Below are 6689 nucleotides of genomic sequence, written 5' to 3'. Positions count from 1 at the left end.
GGAGAAACAAAATTTCAACATAAAAGGAGCAGAAATCTATTATCTACTACTTATTACTGGGTAAAGAGATAATAAAGATCTGACAGAGAAGCCATCTATCACCGGTTAAGATGAACATACCCAGGATATACCTGCCTAGAAAATGTCAAGGAGGATATCCGTCATCGGTTAGGATGAACATATCTAGGATATACCAACTGAAAAAAAGGGAATTACATATATCAAAAATTGGATAGAAAACCGTCGAAGAGAGAACCCGTCATCGGTTAGGACGAACATATCAAGGATTAACGCTGCGAGGGGACAAAGAAGTAGGATTTATAACTACCGGTTACTGGGTAGAAGACCAACAAGAGGAAATCTGTCACCGGTTAAGATGAACATATCAAGGATAGACTCTGGAAAGGGGAGTAAAAATAGGGATTACATCTATCAGTTACGGGATAGAATACCAAAGAAGAGAAAATCTGTCACTGGTTAAAGTGAACATATCAAGGATTGACTCCGCACAGGGGGAAAAAGTAGGATTTACAACTACCGGTTACTGGGTAGAAGACCGACAAGAGAAGGAAACCCGTCATCGGCTAAGATGAACATATCAAGGATTAACTCTCTGAGGAACAAAATAGGGATTACAACTACCTTTTTACTGGGCAGAAAACCAAGGAAGAGAATATCCGTCACTGGTTAAAGTGAACATATCAAGGATAGACTCCTGCGGGGGAATAGAAGATATCCGTCACCGATTAAGATGAACATATCAAAGATATACTTATGGGGACTCTACTGAGGAGACCAAAGGGTACTTTTGTCGGGTATTGGGCAAGAAGTAACAAACTGCAAGCTAAGAAGAATATTACCAGTTACTGGATAATAGACTCTTAGGGGACCAAAGCATCTATCTAGGTAAGAACTAGAAAGAAACAATCAATCAAGACTCAACCCATTGAGGACATAGCTCAAGGGGAGTAACTCCATCCGGAGAATCTACTGGAGAGGAAACTGAAATAAAATTCATCCACGAGGAAACAAACTCAGTGGGGAAACAAAGAAAGGTTAAAGTCTATTATGCGAGGAAGATTTCAACTTTCTTTACAAAAGTTGAGTTTCATCATATCCCTCGAGATGAAAACCAGATGGCAGATGCTCTTGCATCATTGGCATCAATGATTGTAGTTAAATATTGGAATGAAGTTCCCAATTTGACTGTAATGCATCTTGATAGGCCAGCACATGTGTTTGCTGTTGAAGAAGTCAAAGATGAGAAATTATGGTATTACGACATCAAGTGTTTCCTCCAAAGTCAAATTTACCCGTCCGGGGCATCATTGAAAGATAAGAAGACTTTGAGAAGATTAGTCGGCAATTTCTACTTGAATGGTGATATGCTGTACAAGAGAAACTTCGACATGGTTTTTCTCAGATGCGTGGATAGACACGAAGCAGACTTGTTGATGATTGAAGTGCATGAAGGTTCCTTTAGTACTCATTTCAATGGACGTGCGATGGCGAAGAAGATGTTGCGAGTAGGTTACTATTGGCTGACAATGGAATCCGACTATTGCAAGTTTGTGAAGAAATGCCACAAATGTCAAGTATATGCAGATAAGATTCATGTTCCTCCGACACTATTGAATGTTATTTCTTCCCCATGGCCCTTCTCCATGTGGGGAATTGATATGATTGGGATGATTGAGCCCAAAGCTTCAAATGGACATCGTTTCATATTGGTGGCAATTGACTACTTCACAAAATGGGTTGAAGCGGGATCATATGCAAATGTAACCAAGCAAGTGGTTGTGAGGTTTATCAAGAATCAGATCCTATGTCATTATGGTGTGCCAAGTAAGATCATTACTGATAATGGATTGAACTTGAATGACAATATGGTGGAAACTCTTCGTAAAGACTTCAAGATTGCACATCATAATTCTTCTCCCTACCGACCCAAGATGAATGGGGTTGTTGAAGCTGCGAATAAGAACATCAAGAAGATTATTCAGAAGATGGTTGTCACATATAAAGATTGGCATGAGATGCTCCCATTTTCTTTGCACGGGTATCGTACATCTATCTGCACTTCAACAGGGGCAACCCCTTTCTCTCTTGTATATGGCATGGAAGCAGTGCTCCTTGTAGAAGTTGAGATTCCCTCATTACGTGTGCTCATGGAAGCCAAGTTGACTGAGGCTGAATGGTATCAGACCAGGTTTGACCAACTGAGTTTGATAGAAGAGAAGAGATTAACTGCCATGTGTCATGGTCAGTTATATCAGCAGAGGATGAAGAAAGCTTTTGATAAGAAGGTCAGACCTCGTGTGTTTAGAGAAGATGACCTTGTGCTCAAGAAGATTCTATCGTTCAAACCAGATTGTAGGGGCAAATAGACTCCTAATTATGAAGGCCCATATGTTGTTAAGAGAGCCTTTTCAAGCGGCGCCTTAATTCTTACAACTATGGATGCTGAAGAGTTCACTCATCCTGTGAATGCAGATGCAGTCAAGAAATACTTCGCCTAAAAAGAAAAGAATAACTTGCTAAGTTGAAAACCCGAAAGGGCGGCTTAGGCAAAAATGAGCGTCTCGGTGGATTGAAAACCCGAAAGGGCGATCCAAGTAAAAAATAGAGACATAAAACAGAAAGAATTTCCCGATAAGTTGAGTACCCCACCTTGGGGTTACTTATGCAAAAATTAGGGATTATGGCAAGTAATTGCATTCTACTAATCTTCAAATTTTGGAGAAACATGAGGGTTGACATCGATTCATCATCCCGGCAGCGGTCAAGAGCATATCGGACATCAAAAGTTGGTAGAAGGATTAAGGATCATTGGTATTCAATGTAACCTTTTTCCATGTAAATTACCATTTTCAACTTTGTAAAAATCTATGGAGTCTTGTCATTTACAGACTACCATTCTATTAAATAAAGTTGAGCTTTTATCCAATTATTTATACTCTTATATACTTCTGCCAATAGTTTTAAATTTTATTATTGATCATTTTGAAATTAAAATCTTTAATCAAAATCATTTTTCTTAAACATATAAAAGCAAGTATTTTTCAAAGCAATTAAAAAGAAGTATCAACAACATTTCAAAGAGCAGCAAGTCTTAAGTGTGAAGCATTAAGGGTTCCCAAAGCAGTTAACCCTTCGGGTATCCTTAGCCAAGTTTGTTGACCTGGTTCCCCTGCGGAGTTGTGTTTGATCCCTAGTGGAGCTTCTTTTCTTTTCCAGCTGAGTTGGTTGATTCAGTTCCTTGCAGTGTGTTATTTCCCCGACAGAGTTTCTACTTCCCTCGACTGAATTTGTGTATTCCTCAACATTTTTGTTCCTCAGCAGAGTAATGAGACTCCCTAGTAGATCACGTTGGATTCTCCACCAGTCGCCATCCGACTTGCTCCTAGTCAGAGTTTCCTCCTGGTTTCTGAGCAGCTACTTGTGCTTATCCTCTGTATGGTTGTCTCCCATTTTGATATGGTGTTGACCTAAAATTCCTTGCAGATTTGATAAAATTTCCTCTTCTCAACGGATCTCCTCCTTCCTCGGCTAGAGTTGAGCCTTTGGGTCGTTGATCTCTCTCTCTGTTTTCCAGCAGTTGTCTCCCTCTTGTTGTGGATTGACCGAGGATTGTATCGATGATTCAAATTCTTTGCGACACCTTTGTATCCTTTGTGATCCTTTTGTCAGCATAATCATCAAATATACATATACACTCATATAATTTCATAATTTTATAATTGCATCATTATATTTGATTGATTTATTTGAGATTCTTATTCTCTGTTATGGCGATACTTTATCCCCATACAAATTCGGTTTCTGTCCTCCCTCAATTGTAGAATGTCAGCCCCTTAGGCAGAAAGACTTTAACCTTTCTCCTTTTCCCCACTGAGTTATTTCCTCGTGGATGATTATTACTTCAGCTTCCTCCCCAGTTGATTATCTGGATGGAATTTCTCCCCTTAAGTTATATCCTCATTGGGTTGAGTCTTGATTGACCGTTTCTTTCTAGCTCTTGCCTAGATAGATGCTTTGAGTCTCCTAAGAGCTTATTACCCAGTAGCTGGTAATATTCTTCTTAATTTGCAGTGTTATCCTGATCTAGTCGTATCCCCTGCAGATATTTTGTTTCCCTGGCTGAGTCTTTCCATTTTTTATGGAATTCCTCTAGTCCCCCAGTAGTCTTAAGTCGTAGCCTGGCCTATGCATAACTCATTTCCCCCTCAGAGTCTCTGTCTCCCCAGTGAGTTTTCCTTATGAAATGCATTATGCTCCTGCAGATTTTCGGTCTCTCTGATTTCTTTTCCTTTGTGGCAATATTTCCCCACAGAGAATTAAATTTTACATTCATATCATATGCATCATGAGGTCTCTTAGGGACAAAACTTTGTTTCTATGTTGTTATTTAAGCCCATTCTACTGAGTCGAGCCGAAGATTTTAACCTTCACCTCCTTAGTTAGAATGTCCTTAAATAGGGGCAGCTGTAAGACCCCAATTTTGATCCTAAGATACAGTGGCGGAGCCAGATAAAAGAATTTGGGATGACCGCTAACGTAAAATAAAGATTATAAATAAAATGTAAATAGTATTTTAAATAAAACATTAAAGTTAAAATAAATACAAAGTTAATTACTAAAAATTTAAATTACATGACTTAAAACTACCTTAAAGTAATGCTTTACGCGTTTCGAGTGACTTGAAATCGTCAATAATTGACTCCGAACTAATGCTTGCTCTAATCTCCCTTTCAATATATACTGTCATGCTATCTCCAAGAAACCCATCATCCATCTTGTTTCTCAACTTAGTCTTAATAATTTCCATTGCTGAAAAAGACCTCTCAGTTGTGGCCGTAGATACGGGAAGAGTCATGATAAGACGAAGTAGTCTATCAATCAAGAAGTAAGTTTCAGCCTGTCTAGATGCAACCAAACATGAACATAGTTCTTGAATAGTTGATAAATTATTCAAGTTTGATTCTTGACGAGCAACAAATAGTAAATGTTGAAGTTGAAATTGCAAATTATTCTTCTCTTGATCACTAAAATCCATAGGATAATATTTTTCAACTAAAGAACAAATAGTATCAATGCTAAAAGCTTTATATCCATCCTTAGGAGATAAAGAACAAGAAAGAGTTAACAAATTCATTGCCTGCTCACTGAATCTGCTATTCAACTCTTGTAACTGTTTGTCAATGGTAGTGAAAAAGATTTCAACTTTAAAGTAATGTTGAATTGTGACTTGATTCTCTTCAAGACGGGAACGTCAAAATCTTGTTGTTGAATGAACATCATTAAGATCAGGAATCTCAATACCATGTTTTTCACAAAAAGATACCACTTTAGTAAACAATATATCCCAACCATTTTCTCTCAAACCTTGAATAAGATGTTTTGTTGAACTAACCAAGTTCATGGCATTAAGTACATCTTGATTTTTTTTGTAAGGCTTAACAAAGCATATCTGTTATTCCCATGATTTCTTTCATCAAGTGCAAAATAAATATAAAATCAAATGCCTTCAAGTAATTGTAACAACTATCTGCATCCCCACGTGTAACATAACTCCCTCTATCTTTTGCAATTTTTTTTAAAACTAAACAAGTTGCTTCATACATGTTTATCAAGCTAGAAATTGAATCGTAATGTGATCCCCAACGAGTATCTCCAACTTGTTTCAATGTACCAACTTGATTTGTACCTTTACCAATTACAATCTCATCAATCTCTAACAAATAAGCAATTTCTTCTAATTGGGCAGCTTGTAACTCATCATGACGCTTTGTAGAAGAACAAACAACATTCACAACAAAAATCAACTTCTCAAAAAATTTATGAACAGGTTTGACTTCTCTTGATGATGTAACTAATGCAAGTTGCAATCGATGAGCAAAACACTGAACATAGTATGCATAAGGACAATCCTTCATAAAGAGGGCTTGTAAACCATTCCATTCTCCTCTCATATTGCTAGCACCATCATACCCTTGGCCACGAATGTTAGAAACATCAAGGTTATGTCGAGAAAGTATATCACATATTGCTTCCTTAAGAGTTAAAGATGTGGTGTATTTAACATGTCCCACATCAAAAAATCTCTCTTGTATTAAACCAACTTTATCAACAAATCTTAATACAAGAGCCATTTGTTCCTTTTTTGACTCATCACGAGCTTCATCAACAACGATATAAAATTTGGAATCACCAATTTCCTCACGAATACTCTTTTTCACCCTACTAGAAAGAATTTGCAAGAGCTCTTTTTGAATTTGATGTGAAGTATACTTGCAATTTTGTGGAGCATTTTCCAACACAACTTTTGCAACTTCATCATTGTAGGATGCTAAAAGTTTCAATAACTCAAGAAAGTTACCTTGATTTCTTGATTTTCTACTTTCGTCGTGACCCCTAAAAGCACAAGCTTGTAGTGTTAACCAACGAACAATGTCAATTGAAGTCTTGAGTCGTAACCGATTATTAATTCTTTAACTTGAACTTTGCACTTGAATAACATTTCTAATATGACCATCTTGATTCAACAAGTCTTGACAAGCTTTCATTGCATTGTTGTATAGTGAGCAAGGATCCTTCCCTATGTGTTTAAGAAAGGAACAATGTTTTCCATTCCTAACTTTCTTCCAATTTCTAAAACCCATAGAAATAAAGACAAGTGATCCGGGACG

This window comes from Lathyrus oleraceus, chromosome 5 (genome assembly GCF_024323335.1).
Source record: "Lathyrus oleraceus cultivar Zhongwan6 chromosome 5, CAAS_Psat_ZW6_1.0, whole genome shotgun sequence".
Lineage (NCBI taxonomy): Eukaryota > Viridiplantae > Streptophyta > Magnoliopsida > Fabales > Fabaceae > Lathyrus > Lathyrus oleraceus.
The sequence above is the reverse complement of the archived record's forward strand: the minus strand, read 5'-3'. Positions refer to the sequence as shown.